Source organism: Paralichthys olivaceus, chromosome 8, assembly GCF_024713975.1.
Source record: "Paralichthys olivaceus isolate ysfri-2021 chromosome 8, ASM2471397v2, whole genome shotgun sequence".
Lineage (NCBI taxonomy): Eukaryota > Metazoa > Chordata > Actinopteri > Pleuronectiformes > Paralichthyidae > Paralichthys > Paralichthys olivaceus.
Window position 1 is genome coordinate 1,502,501 of NC_091100.1, and position 14,953 is coordinate 1,517,453.

The window sequence follows — 14,953 nt, forward strand, 5'->3', positions numbered from 1 at the left end:
GCCTGCTCTGGCTCTCAGACTGGGTGAAGAGCGGCTACAAGGAGCCCGGTATCGCCCGCTGTGCCGGCCCCCGGGACATGGAGGGCAAACTGCTGCTCACCACGCCCGCCGACAAGTTCCAGTGTCTGGGTGAGTCGGAAGAAAATCTAGAAGAGTTTCCTGTTCAGCGTCTTGAGGTCAGAAGCGTTTGATCTGATTTATCCTCTTCAGTGATTTAACTTATTTTAGGTCTAAAGTTTTTCTGGTCTGATCACAGACAGTAAATAAAGATGGACGACATGACTACGCTCAAAAAGTGAAGCCAATCTCTATCGCCCCCCGGTGGCGGGCTGCAGCCTAGGTCATAAACCCCGCCTCCTCCATGTTAAGATATCATTTTAAATAAATGCTTGTCGAAGACGTTTCTGTCGTTTCAGCTCGTTCTCATCTCGCTGATGTTTGTTCGAGTGTTTCTGATCAGTTCGGTTTGAATCGTTTATCTGATGATATAGAAACAGACGTGGTGATTGACAGCTGACACTGACTCCTGATTGGCTGAGTGTGTGTATCGACAAGACGTCTAAACCGCGCCTCCACCCTCTGATGTTATCATTCTGTGTTTCTATCAGTACAATTCAAGATGTTTAGGAACCGTTGAGCTCTTTGTGATGTTCCACTTTCCCATTAGAACCTTGTTTGTATCTTCATGTTCCCGTTTCTTCTCGTTCCCCTCTGAAGCTCTTCACCTAGAGAAGTGCCAGGTGTGTTATTGTGTAATTATAAACTATCACTTATGAAGCTAAATCAGTCAGACTTTAATCTGCATTCAGCTAATTGTGACACTTAAACTGTGCGATGATACAGAGAGCGATCTTTTATTCAGTGTTTCATTTGTCTGCCGAGGGGAATTTGGGAGCAAAAAGCTTAATTCATCCACAGTGAATTTAAGATGTGAAAGAATAAAATAAATTACGGCTCATGACAACAAAGATGGAGATTTAAAGTTGTGTTAAAACCAGTGAAAGTCACAGAGCGTCACAGCTCCGGGTTTTAAAGATTTAATCTCTTCATGGTGTGAATATAATAATAATAACTTGAATTAAAACAGCGCCTCTCAAGAGACCCGGAGACGCTTCGCTGTGAAGCTGTGACTTTTAAAAAAAGATGAAAACACTGCAGCACTGTAAAGTTCAGTGTGTGTCTGTGTGTGTGTCTGTGTGTGTGTCTGTGTGTGTGTGTGTGTGTGCGTGTGCGTGTGTGTGATCAGGTCCAGTGGAGGCGTCTGTTCAGGCCAAATGCAGCCCGTGTGTGTCGTCCCCCTGCCAGAACCAGGGCGTCTGCCAAGTCCACCACACACAACCGTACACCTGCACCTGCACGACTGGATTCACGGTATGCAACTGTGTGTGTCCGTGTGTGTGTTTGTGTGTGTGTCTTTGTGTTGCGTGCTGCAGACAGGCTCGCGTGATCTACTCGGTGAGTTTGTGTGTTGTTTTTTTTTTTTGTCTGCACCTTGTGTCGTCTAATCAAAAGGTTTCCCCCTGCAGACGCACAATAATCCATTTACACCCCCAGAGCTGGATGTTTTAAAACCACTGATCCAATATTTTGTTTGCGTGTTGTCAGAGATTATTTTTAGCTCGCAGCTGTCTCTGATAATCCCATCAAATGACTCTGTTGACCTGATCTAATGTTGTATGCTTTTTAAAAACAGGAATATGTTCTGTATTCACTGTGTGTGTGTGTGTGTGTGTGTGTGTGTGTGTGTGTGTTTCAGGGTGAACACTGTGAGACACCAGTTGATGCTTGCTTCAGTAATCCCTGCACCAACGGAGGAACCTGTCTGAGCGACGAGCAGACGAGAGGCTTCAGGTAACGACTCTGCTCTGCTGCTTCACATCTCAGAGTTCAAACCGCCTGAAACTACAAAAGTAAACCAACAGCAAACGGATTGTTTGAATTATTTTACGTCCCTCAGAGTTTTCTCTTCTGTTTTTCATCGTGGGTGAATGTTCATTGTTCACAGACTCATGTTATATTGTGCTGCTGTCGCACGCAGAACGTAAAAGATCGTTTTAATCAAGTATATGTACATTTGATGTTTCAGGAGAATCAAATGTGAGATTTTAACAATAAAGTCGTAATATTATGAGAATACATTTCACATTAGAGAAAATCAGAGGCTCGGTCTATCACCTGCTTAAACATGAGGAGTGTTAAGTTATACTTCAGTGTGAGTTTCATAAATATTAAATATGATAAGAAATAGTTTGAGCGTCACCTTTAAAGACGACGATGTTTTAAAATCAGATCAATCTTTGAACGTTGACTCCGACACGACCTGACGAACAGAAACAGGTTTGTGGAGACGGATGATGACTGTTTATCTTAAAATACCTGCTCAGTGTAATTTATATGATATAGTAGTTTAATTATGTTTTGATTAGTTACTGCAAATTTCAACAAGTTACAGAATTAGAATTAAAAGTTCAAGTAAAAAAAAAAGAAAAACCTATTATTTTTAAACCACACATGAGACGGAGGATTAGAGCCAGAAAGAAACTGTGATTTCAAGAATAAAGTTGAAAATTTTGTAAGTTGTAATTTTACGAGAATAAAGTTTAATAATAAATTAGTAAATTTAGTTTACGTGTTGTGTCAGAGGGAGAATATCAGAAGATCCGTGTGTCTCTGGTGTTAAAATCATCTACGTGCAGCATCTGGTTAAGTTTTACTTTAGTTTAAGTTTTATAAACAACAGAATACTTGATGTTTTGTCATCGTGTAAAAGTTTTGTGTCAAATTCAAAGAACTTTCAGAGTTTCTCAATCAGGTTTTTCCTTGTTCTCGTTACCGTAAATGAGAGTTTGTTGTTGTTCCAGCTGCGCGTGTGCGTTTGGTTTCCACGGCACGTTCTGCGAGGTCAACGTGGATGACTGTCAGGACCACGGATGCGAGAACGGCGCCACCTGCGTGGACGGAGTTGGGAACTACACCTGCTTGTGTTCTCCAAACTACACAGGTACGTCTCCGGGATCAGCTCCACTCATTTTCCTCCTCCCTTCACAAAGGTTCACAAAACGTCTGTGTGTCACAGAATCACACAACGGATCTGTTGTCAATAAAGTAAAAAACTTTATCGACACTTTGGTTCTCGTCTTGTTCTCAGGTCTGTTCTGTGAAGAGGTGGAGGGGGTGTGTTCTCCAGGTAGAAACCCCTGTCAGCATCAGTCTACCTGCATCAGCGCTCCCACAGGCCCCAGGTGACCACACACACACACACACACACACACCTCTTTCCGAAACCAAATCCTCATTGTAACCTGAGCCCTAAACTGTGTGTGTGTGTGTGTGTGTGTGTGTGTGTGTGTTCCAGGTGTGTGTGTATCCCCGGCTGGGTGGGTCCCGACTGCAGTATAGATTATAATGAGTGTGTGGATCACCGCTGTCAGAACGGAGCTCAGTGCGTCGACCATCTGGACGGTTACAGCTGCGTCTGTCCTCAGGGATACAGGTACTGGGAACGCTGGGGATTCTGGGAACGCTGGGGATTCTGGGAATGCTGGGAATTCTGGGAACGTAAGAGATAGTGTTACGAAAGTGTACCTGGGGAACTGGGCTCTCTGGGAAAAACAGGAAACACAGCACAGGAACCTGGATTCAAACATTTAAAACACTGTGATCACCTCTGATATCTGCTGTGATGTCATCATCAGTGGACAGTTCTGCGAGGCGGCCCTTGTTCCCCCGTCACCGTGCCAGCTGGCTCAGTGTCAGAACGGCGCCCCCTGCGTGGAGAGGACGGACACGGTGGAGTGCCAGTGTCTGCCAGGCTTCGAGGGTCAGAGCTGTGAGAAGCTGGTCAGCGTCAACTTCGTGGACAGAGACTCGTATGTTGAGCTTCAAGACGTCAAGAACTGGCCCCAGGCCAACATCACCCTGCAGGCGAGGACACACACACACACACACACACACACACACACACACACACACACACACAGAGTCGCAACAAAAAGTGTATCCCACACGTCAACATGCTCCGGTGTGTTTGTTTCAGGTGTCGACAGCAGAGGACAACGGTATCCTGCTCTATAACGGAGACAATGAACCAATCGCTGTCGAGCTTCATCAGGGTCATGTCAGGGTCACGTATGATCCCGGCAACCAGCCTGCGACCACTATTTACAGGTAAACACACACACATACACACACACACACTCGAGGACACGTTTTCGTCCTGAAAATAAGAACCTGATTTGTGAGTGAGGTCATTGAACGCAGCACGATGTTACCTTCAGGAGCGTGAAGCGGTGAAAGGAAAAACATCCTCGATGTAAAGATGTCTGTGTGTGTGTGTGTGTGTGTGGTGAAATAGAGACCTCCGTCGTTTTGACCAGTGCATGCTGGGACACCTCTAGTGACGGGTGTTTGGTTCACGGCTGAATCAAAACCTAATTAAGAACTAATTAAGTTTATTTCAAGAAAAGAGAAGGAAACAGCTGAAGCCTCCCTTTTGTTTTTCATCTGTCCGTCTCTTTCTTGTGAACGTGATATTTCCAGAACGCCCTGAGGTCATTTCCTCAAATTTGGTTCAATCGTTCAATCGTTCAACTTCACGATTAACTGATTAGAATTTGGTCGAAGGTCGAAGGTCAAGGCCACAGTGACCTCACAAAACACAGAATCTTCTCAGATGATTTGAATTCAAAGATGAACTGATTATATTTATAAAAACTATTATCTCCAAGTCCATGGCGGTAATTCTTCCTCCGTCTGTGCTCAGCACCGAGACGGTAAACGACGGGCGTTTCCACACAGTGGAGCTGGTGACCTTTAACCGGATGGTGAATTTGTCTGTGGACGGAGGAGAGCCGACGACCTTGGACAGTCAGGGGCGGAGCCAGCTGGTGACGGGGGAGGCTCCTCTGTATGTGGGAGGTAAGAGCAGAAGTGGAGGGACGATGGACGATCAATAAACCTGATCGGTCACAGGATTGATAAGTTGATGTTGTGTGTCCAGGGATGCCGGAGGAGGTGATGCCCGCCTCTCTGGGTCTGTCCTCTCAGACCCTCAACACGTCCAGCTTCCACGGATGCATCAGGAATCTTTACATCAACCACGAGCTGCAGGATTTCACCCGCGGCCACATGAAGCCGGGCGTGGTCCCGGGCTGTCAGGCCTGCCGCAAACTCTACTGCCTCCACGGCGTCTGCCGACCCGACGCCGCGCAGGGCCCTCAGTGTCACTGTCAGACCGGCTGGACGGGACAGCACTGTGACCAGCCAATGGCAGGAGCCCTTACTGGACTGGACGTCGTCACGACGACAACCAGTGTCGACCCGTGTGAAGGAAACAAGTGAGAGTGTTTTGTTCTGGCATTTAAAGACATTTCACATGTTGCACTTTACACAGAAACTCGTAACAAATGTCAGTCGTCATTACAGCGCCGTGCAGTAAAAGGCTTAAAGTGACATTTATGAATCATTTCATAACGTTGATGTCGAGGCTCCGTCACTGACTCGGCTCCGTTTCTTCGTCCAGGTGCGTGAACGGCGCGTGCGCGGCGTTGGACGCGCAAACATACCGCTGCGACTGCAAGGAGGGATATCACGGAGCGCTGTGCAACCTGCAGGGGGAGCCGGCGGGCTCCTGTCAGGGTGTGCAGTGTCTGCACGGACAATGTCAGGAGACAGAGGGAGGAGAGCGCTGCGTCTGCCAGCAGGGATTCACCGGACAGAGCTGCGACATAGGTGAGCGACCCTGTGATGAAAACCACGGAGGATGCTGACGGTCGCTCTGAGAAACATGTCAGACATCTTTACTGAACAACGACATCACTGTGCTCAACCACCGTCTGTAAATAAAGATGGACGACGTCTCCACCTCGCTCATCTTTGTTCCCTGAGGTCTTTATCACTGTTTTATCATCGAGGTCTGATCCGACCAAGAGAAAATCACAAACACGTTTGAATTTCTCTTTTTAAAAATACACATTCACGTCATCTGTATTTGTGACGAAAGTGCAGATTTCATCTTTTTGTTTTTAGCTTCACTTGAGTCCGAACTCAAATCGATCGGTTTGAAAGCTGAGATTTTCTCACAGCGACTTCATCGCTGTCGTCTCTTCACCGGTGTCAAGTTCAGTTTGTGAAATCTAAAAACATTTTTCTGGCTTGATGATTTAAAAAGTGTGTGATGAAGCCGTTGCATCAGTTAATTGTGGTGAATGTGTAGAATGAACCCTCGTGGGCGAGCTCTGCACGACTTCTTCAACTGTTTTTGCTTCTTCTTGACACATTTCTAATGAGATTGTAAATTAACTGACGACGGATCAAGAACTGAATCAAAGATATAAATCCAATTATTGATGCTGCAGCAGGTCGAAGAGACAAAACTTCATTTAGTAATTAGTTTGTTCGTCTTTCACATATTGATTTGGTTTTTATTTTTGATTCAAATATATATATATATACATATATATTTATATTTCGTACGTCACGTTATGAATAAATCCATGTTTGTAAGAGTTAGAGAATATTTCTGGTCGTAGCTGATGACTCGTCTCTGATTGGCTCTTTAACCCTCCTCGTGTTTCCCGCCCTCAGAGTCTCCGTGTCGAGGTGAACCGGTGAGAGATTACCACCGGCTGCAGCGCGGCACCGTCCTCTGCCAGACGTCCAAAACCTTCTCCTGGGTCGAATGTCGGGGTCGATGCCAGGCGGGAACCGGGCCGGGTGTCGCCCCCTGCTGTGCTCCCCTGAGGGTGCGGCGCCGGCGGCTCACCTTCGAGTGCGACGATGGGACTTCGTTCACACAGGACGTGGAGAAGCCTGTGGAGTGTGGCTGCAAGGAGTGTGTGTAGTGCTGCGGTTGTGACACACACACACACACTCACGCACACACACAAACACAAGCTGAAGAGGTACACACACTGGAGGGACTCTCACTGATAAGCGGACGTTGTCGGTGGTGTTTGTTTCGTGTGTTTTTCGCGCACAGACGCAGTTTTGTAACATAAGACAGTTCTTCCCTCCTGAGACATGAAATCAACGAGTCAACCTCATCATCATCGTCCTCCTCTTCCTCGCCTGCTGCAGGGGAACCTGTGGGATAACTACCTAACTCCAGCTCATTACCGATACTCACGTGTTGAAACGCCTCCGTATGCCTTCTGTATGTGTTTCTGACGTGTGGCAGCCTCAGCGCTTCACTTCCTTCCCTCGCAGTCGCCACGGCAAACGACGGCGTGTCACAGGAAGCCGAGGTACGAATCCGACGCTTCATCTACACGACTGCTTTTTAGTTTTTAAAACTCACAGATGCGTCTGGCGTCCGCAACTTTTTCAGTTTTCTGACCCTGAAACTGAGAAGTTTGGAAACGCTGCCAATCTCAGATTCAGTCTAGATCCGGTGGAGCTGCGTTTTAGTCTGGACGAACAGAAACTGAGAAGTTTGGAAACGTCGACGATAACGGCTCGGTTCTATTCTGTGTTTCACGATAATACAAGTGTTTACATGTGGAGGAGAACAGATGTTATTCCTGTTTGCACGTGCACGTGATGCACGTTTATATGGACGGGCATTCAAATAGATAAATAACTCAAAAAGCTTGTGTTTTAGTTGAAAAAGGGAAATCTATTCCTGCACAGTGTGACAGCTGCAAACTAATTCATGAAGTTCATTTTAAAAACATTTGAAAATCAAACAGATTAAGAGGATTTCGTTTTTTGTTAAAGCTGCTTCGTTTGTAAAATGCAGACGAGACGCTGCAGGAAAAACAAGCAGAGCGTAGAAGTGGTTCTCTGGAGTTTCTCTTCTTCTGGATCTAAAATCTTAAACAATCAAGTTTGTTGAGAAACTGACACAGATGTGAAAACGTCCACCGGAGACAGTTTGGTTCTTTCTTCACATTAAACTCGACGATCATTGATCGATGATCGAGTTCAACTTGACGAGATGCTGCACATTCCTCATTTCACACAGAGACAGACTGAACTTCTGAGCTTCTCCCTCTAATGTGACTCGTAGCCTGAATTTACAACTTTCTCTCATAATATCAGTTTAGAGTTTATTCTCAAACTTTGGTTTACAAATTAAAGACCGTTTATCTCCTTTACTTAAACTTTGAATTTTAATAAAGTCTGTAAATGTTACAGTGACAAAATATAATTATACTAATATAATATGTACTATTACCAATGAACAGGTATTTGAAGACAGACTGTCACCGTCCGTCTCCTCAGACCTGATTTTTACGAACAGACTGAAAAGTTGACGTCTGTGAAAGTGAAATTTATTTTAATCACATTTATCATAAAATAAGCTGCTAAGTTAAAAGCTAACTTTTCTTTACACCAGCTGGTTCCCTGCAGACGAACACGTCTTCCCCTCATCAATAAAGAACGTTAACGTCTGTGGTGAATGATCTGATGTATCCAACCGTCAGCGCCACCTGCAGTTTGAAAAGACTTCATTTAATATTCAGAGATAAAAAATGGACGTCGTACGCGAGCCGTCGTCTTGTTCCACTTCCTCTAATAAAATCTGAACAAAGGTCAAAGGTGACGGAGTGAGAGAGAGCATGTTAGTTCCTGTTCTTCTGTGCTTGCGAGGACGGTTCTCTAAGTAAGTTTCCACCTATATTTGGTTCTGTTGTTCATGTTCCCATCCGCTAACATGGAGGAGGAGGGTTATACTACCTCTACTGCAGCCATCCACCAGGGGGCGATTGAGACACAGAGTTAGACAACTTAACTTAAAAATAACCATAATGAAGATAATGATCATCACTAATTATTTAACTAATTAAAACACTTTGAGAAAAATAAACCTGGATTTAATGTCGACTGAGATTCAAGGTTAAAAGTGATTTTTATGTCAAATAGAAAATAAACGAAATATGTTTTGAATCATCGACTTAAGAAGTTTATAAAAAGACAAAATATTAAGTTACGTTCGTATTTGACATAAACAAGTTTTACTAAAAGGACTAGTTAGTTTAGTTTAGTTAACACCAGATAAAATCAAAACACACGAATGAAATGTCAAAGTGAATTTGTCGGAAACGACTAAAACATCAAGTTTTAATTAGAGTTCAAGAGGAAGTTAAACTTGTAGAGAGAGAAGAATAAACGTTATAAATACAAGGAAGTAAAACATCCGCTGTTGTGCTTTGGACAAATTGTGGAATAATTAATTATCAGGACAGAAAAACATTTTAAATCGTCGTCAAAGGTCAAATTAAGTTTCACAAGCACATTATGTGATTGAGGGTCCTCGCAAGTATAGAGGCACAAAAACTAAGTGTGTCTCTGTGTGTGTGTGTGTGTGTGTGTGTGTCATTGTTAAGACGCCTTCAACAACAAGACGGCGTCCATGATAATGAGCTTCATTATACGCCGCCGCCGCCGTGTTTCACTCCGATCAAACTCCTCCCCTCCCGACGAACACTTGGCACAAATAAACAAATGAAGCTTTTATAAACGATGCCGTGTAATTTATATGGATGTGAATCTAAAATAAAAAAAGTGTGTGATGAGTTTTTAACATGTTTTTATTTGTTTCTTTAGTTTTGTCATGAACCTGAATTAAACTAATGTAGCTTTTAATATTAATATTATTATTATTATGACTATAACTGCAATACTTCTACACACGGTAACAGCCTAACAGATTGTAATATATGATTATAATGCATTTGATTTTCTCATAGTATTTTTATATGTTGAAGATGAACTTGTGTCTGTATCATCTGTAGCTCGTAGATCAATCTCTGTTTTCATTTGCCAAAAAAACCAAAACTCCAACCACAAAAAAAAAAAAAAGTTTCCAAAGCGATTTCACATCTTTCATGGAAATAAAACAAAAAAAGAAATAGCGTTGATGTTGTTTCATCCGAGCGGAGACGATAAGAGCGTCTCCGGTTTTTCCTATTTATTTAAATAAAGAGCTGTTTCTCTCTCTTTCTTCAACCTTGACCCCGGCTCTGGTTTTCTTGTTGTTGCTGCCGTGACCTCTGACCTCATTGTGTCACGGCTGTCTAGTGTCCCCGTCGAGTGGATGTGCGATGGCAGCTCGAGAGGGAGAGAGAGATAGTGTGTGTGTGTGTGTGTGTGTGTGTGTGGGGGGGGGTGTTACTGTAGGAGATGGACGGATGGATGGATGGAGGAGGACGGGACGCCGGTGGTTCTTTCTCTTTTTTAAGAAGCGAGTGGGAGATGGAGGACAAAGTGAAGCAGGATGGAGGGAGGAGAGAGGGAGAGAAAGAGGGACGTCCCACAGGGAGGGGGGGGGGGGTGCAGCACTCAGAGACTGAAGCCGTTTAATGAAACAGTGATTTATTCGTCCCCTCGTGACCATAAAACATAATATACACCCCCCCCTCCCCCCTCCCAGCACACAAACACACACACCCGTTCAGTCCCTGCATCCCTCCATCCACCTCTGCACCCCCCCCCCCACACACACAACCTTTCCTCACCGCCATCTTTCCCCCTTCCCCCTCTCCTCCTCTCCTCCTCTCTTTCCGTCTCCCTGTGTCTTTAAAGGAATAAAATCATGGCCGCTGCACCTTCCCAACCCCCAATTCCAATAAAGCCTCCACATCTTCTCACACTGACGATCTGCTGCACACAAAGAGCCACAACACACACACACACACACACACACACACACACACACACACACACACACACACACACACACACACACTAACTGAGGAGTTTGTCTCTAAACTGAATAAATATTCAAATCCATCTGTTCTAATGATGAAAATCTGAGAGAGGAGAATTTATGTTTGACTCTAGAGTTAAAGGGGAAACGTCTCTTCAGGGTTTATTAGATTCATTAAATCAGGAAGAGACGTGAACGGACATAAAACATACATCATGCGTCGCACGTTAACATGTTTTCATTCTACGTGGCTGCAGCTGCTGGAGAAATGAAAACGTACTTTACTGCATCTTTATTTATAAAAGTCTTGAACCTACAAACACGAGATTAAAAAAAAAAACACTGAAAAATGACTTTTAACACTTTTGTAAAAGAAGAGAAACTAAACGTGCGACAGAAATTTGAGCTTGACGTCTGTTACGATAGTAAAAAGTAGAACGTGTAGTTTTCTTTCTTCTAGATTTGAAATGAAGCTGCTGCTGTATGTCCTCGTGTTGGACGTCCCCTCGCTCCGTCCTCCTCAGTCTTCATCCACACGAACTCATCACGTCCACCCGGAGAAATAAAAACAGACACGTGGGTGTGAGACGAGCCTCAGGTCAGTTTGTCCAATAAGACGAAACATGAGACACGTCAACACAAATTCATAATTTCTGTGCCAATGTTCGTCTTTGTGACTCCTGAGGGACACGATGCAGAACGAGTCGCAGACAAAGTTTTTATCTTTGTAAAACCAGTTTGAATTGAATTTTTTCTCGACACCAACAGTTTTAATGTTTCAACAAAACGAGATCAACTTCCTGTTGAGTCTCGTGTTCTCGTAGACGACCGGGTAATTATTCTCACACGTAATAATAATTTATTTTATTTTGTTGTGTTTGAAACACGAGTTTTTCAGTCGCTGAACGTCATCGGTCATGTGAGCTGAGATCTGACGGCCAGCAGGGGGCAGTATGTTCCTCACACACACACACACACACACACACACACACACACACACACACAGTTTCTTCTCCTTTTCCTCATCACCTCCTTTCACTGTTTCGCTATTTTCCCAGCATTTTTTCTATTTTCTCTTCCTGTATTCCTTTCTTTGTCTCTTTCTCTGTTTAGCTCTTTCTTTCTTTCTTTCTTCCCTCCTCTTCTTTCCACATTCCATTTTTCTCCATTTTCTTTTCCTGTATTCCTCTTTCTTTCTCTCTCTCTTACTTTCTCTGTCTCTCTTTCTTTCTTTTTCTTTCTTTCTCTTTCTTTCTTTCCTTCTTTCTTTCTCTTTCCTTCTTTCTTTCTTTCTCCCTCTTTTTCTCTCTCTCTATCTTTCTTTCTTTCCTTCTTTCCTTCTTTCCTTCTTTCCTTCTTTCCTTCTTTCCTTCTCTTTCCTTCTTTCTTTCTTTCTCCCTCTTTTTCTCTCTCTCTTTCTTTCCTTCTTTCTTTCTTTCAGTTTCCTTCTTTCTTTCTTTCTTTCTTTCAGTTTCCTTCTTTCTTTCTCGCTCTTTCTTTCTTTCTTTTTTTCAGTTTCCTTCTTTCTTTCTTTTTTTCTCGCTCTTTCTTTCTCTTTCTCTTTCTTTTTCTCTCTTTCTTTCTTTCTCTTTCTTTCTTTCTTTTCCCCTTTCTTACCACATTTTCTTTCCTGTATTTATCCTCTCTTTTATCCCTTCTCTTCATTTCTTTACTTCCTCCCTTCATACTTCCTCATCCCTCCCTCCTGCTCCTCTCTTTTACCTTCACTCATCCCTGTTTCTCCTTTTCCCTCTTGTTCATCACTCACTTTTCTTTGTTCACCTTTCCTCCTTCATCACCCTCTCTTTCTTTATCCACCCCCTCCCTCTCTCCCTCATCTTTCTCCCCCTCCACTCCTTCTGTTTCCTTCTCCTCTCCATCACCTTGCTCTCCTTTGTTCAACCTTTTTTCCTTTTGTCATCCTCTCTTCTTTGTTCGCTCTCATCCTCCTCCTGCTTTTCCTCCCCCCATTCACACTCTCTCCTCGTTTTTTTCTCCTCTCTCCTCGTGCAGGTCTTTTTTGCCGTAGAGCAGATGTCCTTTTATTGATATGATCATGGTTAGTGGTCTCCAGGTGCTCATTGGATCCACTGCATAACCTCCTGCACACACACACACACACACACACACACACCCTGCGGCTACAGCACCTCCTGGATGCACTGAGGGAAAGTCGAATGGATGCAGGAGATGGAGGCTGGGATGGAGGCTGAGATGGAAAATGAGGGAAGAAGGAGGACAGAAGTTGGGAAAGGAGGTGGGGGTGTGGGGTGAGTGACAGAGATAAAGAGAGATGGGGGGGGGGGGGGGTTCGAGAGCGCCGCAGGCAAACTGAATATTTCAGACGTTTGCCAAAAGAAGTAGAAACTACCAAGGTGACCTGGGAGGAGTTTCTGTTGGAGGAGAAAGGAGAGAAAGACGACAGACTGCTACAGAACAGAGTTTCCATTATTTTCCACCGGCTCTGCCCTTGTCGAGCACTTTCTCTCCATTCAGCGTTAAATTAAGTTGCTCTGAGACTGTTGTTATTTCTTTGGGTCACGTTGACATGAGGAGGAGGAGGAGGAGGAGGAGGAGGAGGAGTGGGAGACCTCCAGTCGGACACGTGGAGGTCGGAGGTCGTGTCGATCACATGTCACAGATGCTCTTTTATAAATCTTCTATTGTAACATACAAGCTGCAGTTAAAACATATTTCTACACGTGTTCTTCTGTTTCTATTGTGAAATGAACACGGGAACAATCTGATGTAAAAAAAAAGTTCTAATAATAAAATACATTTTATTTATGTAGAACTTTTATAGAATGAACTTTAACGTTTAAATTCTACATAAACATTTCCCTGTTAGGATATAATATATGTATATAGTATTTCTATGCAATATTTACTATGTGAAGTATATTATCTAATATTTATACCAGTATTATTTGAACGTGGTCGTAAATTCCTGTTTTTTATCAGTTGAGGGAAGTTTTGGCCTCGAGTTCCTGATTCAGATGTAAATTGTGTTGAAACATTAGAAGCTGCAGTTTGAGTGTTTCTGTGCTTTAACTGCAGCGGCGCTGTGTGAAGGAGAAGAAGAAAGAGGCACGAGTGCGTGGGCACTTTAAAATGTGCTGTTTTCCCGAAGGTCTCTTCTCATAGATTTGTTGTGTGTGATGAATCCTGTTGTGGATTCGGAGCAGACGAGAAGCTGGATTACTGACGGTTAATCTCTTTGTCGGGACTTTGACTAAATCTTTATCAAATTACATTTTTATAAAGTGATTCCATCGCAGGAACTTTCCTCGGAAACCAGGAAGCTTTGCAGGAACATGGTCGTTTCCACCGCAGAGACCAGGATCCGAATTTTAAAAAAGTCCCTGCTCCGTGTTTGAATTAGAAGACGTCTGATTGGTCGAGCACTTTACTGTTTCCCACAGAATTCACTGAATGGTGAGAAGGAAGGTCACGTTCAACGGTGACCTTTCCTGAGTCGTGAATCATGAAGTTTTTCTTTTAGCGTCTCAGAAGAAGCATTAAACGACATTTACCCGGAGAAGCAGGGGCGCAGAAATAAAAGCAGGATTTTTAAAAGTAGGTCCTCGGTGAGTTGCAGCCGAACGCAGCTCAGACAGGCCTGGGGAGACGACCGCATGGGGCTGAGTCTTAATTGAATGGAGCTGATGTGGTTCCATTAATCAGTAATGGGGATCCTTGCTGGGCGCAGCCACCACACACCGCAGCAGGAGGGGCGTCTGATGGGGCCTCTGACATTTTCACAGCAGTCAGTGTGTATATGAAAAACACGGGGAGAGGAGGGGGACGTGTTTGTGTCTCCAGAGTAAAGGTTGGAATGAGGAAAATATTTTATATCAGATGTTTCTGCTGGTGCGTTTTCTTCGGCGGAGGTTTCCGTGGCGCTGAGCGGAGCTGAGGACACAATGGAGCCATTAAAGCTTTTTATCACAAGGTTGCTGCTGCAGCTCTTTCTCTCCATCATCTCACAGTGGAAAGAGCTGCAGCAGAGAACCCGACGACCAAATATCTCCTGGTGACAGGGTTTAAAAAAAAACTCTTTAAATTATCACCTTCCTTTTATCTAATTAACTATTTTTATTGCGAATTATTAATATTTAATTCAGGTAAACTTGACTCCTGCGACTTCTGAAATCTGTTTTCACGTTGGCTCGTTCGACCTTTCTGTGAACCTTGTGGTGTTTCCTAACCACGGCAGAAGAAAGAATGGAGACATGACACAGCTTTGAGTTTTCTCTCTGCCACAAAAGAAAATTCTACCTGGACTTGATCATCTGGGAAACT

The 14,953-nt window shown here is 43.8% G+C and overlaps 1 pseudogene; it reads left to right on the forward strand.

Moving 5' to 3' along the window:
- The window catches only part of LOC109643916 (slit homolog 1 protein-like), a 39,287-nt pseudogene extending 29,330 nt beyond the window's left edge, over positions 1-9,957 (forward strand).
- The last annotated feature ends 4,996 nt before the right edge of the window (positions 9,958-14,953 follow it).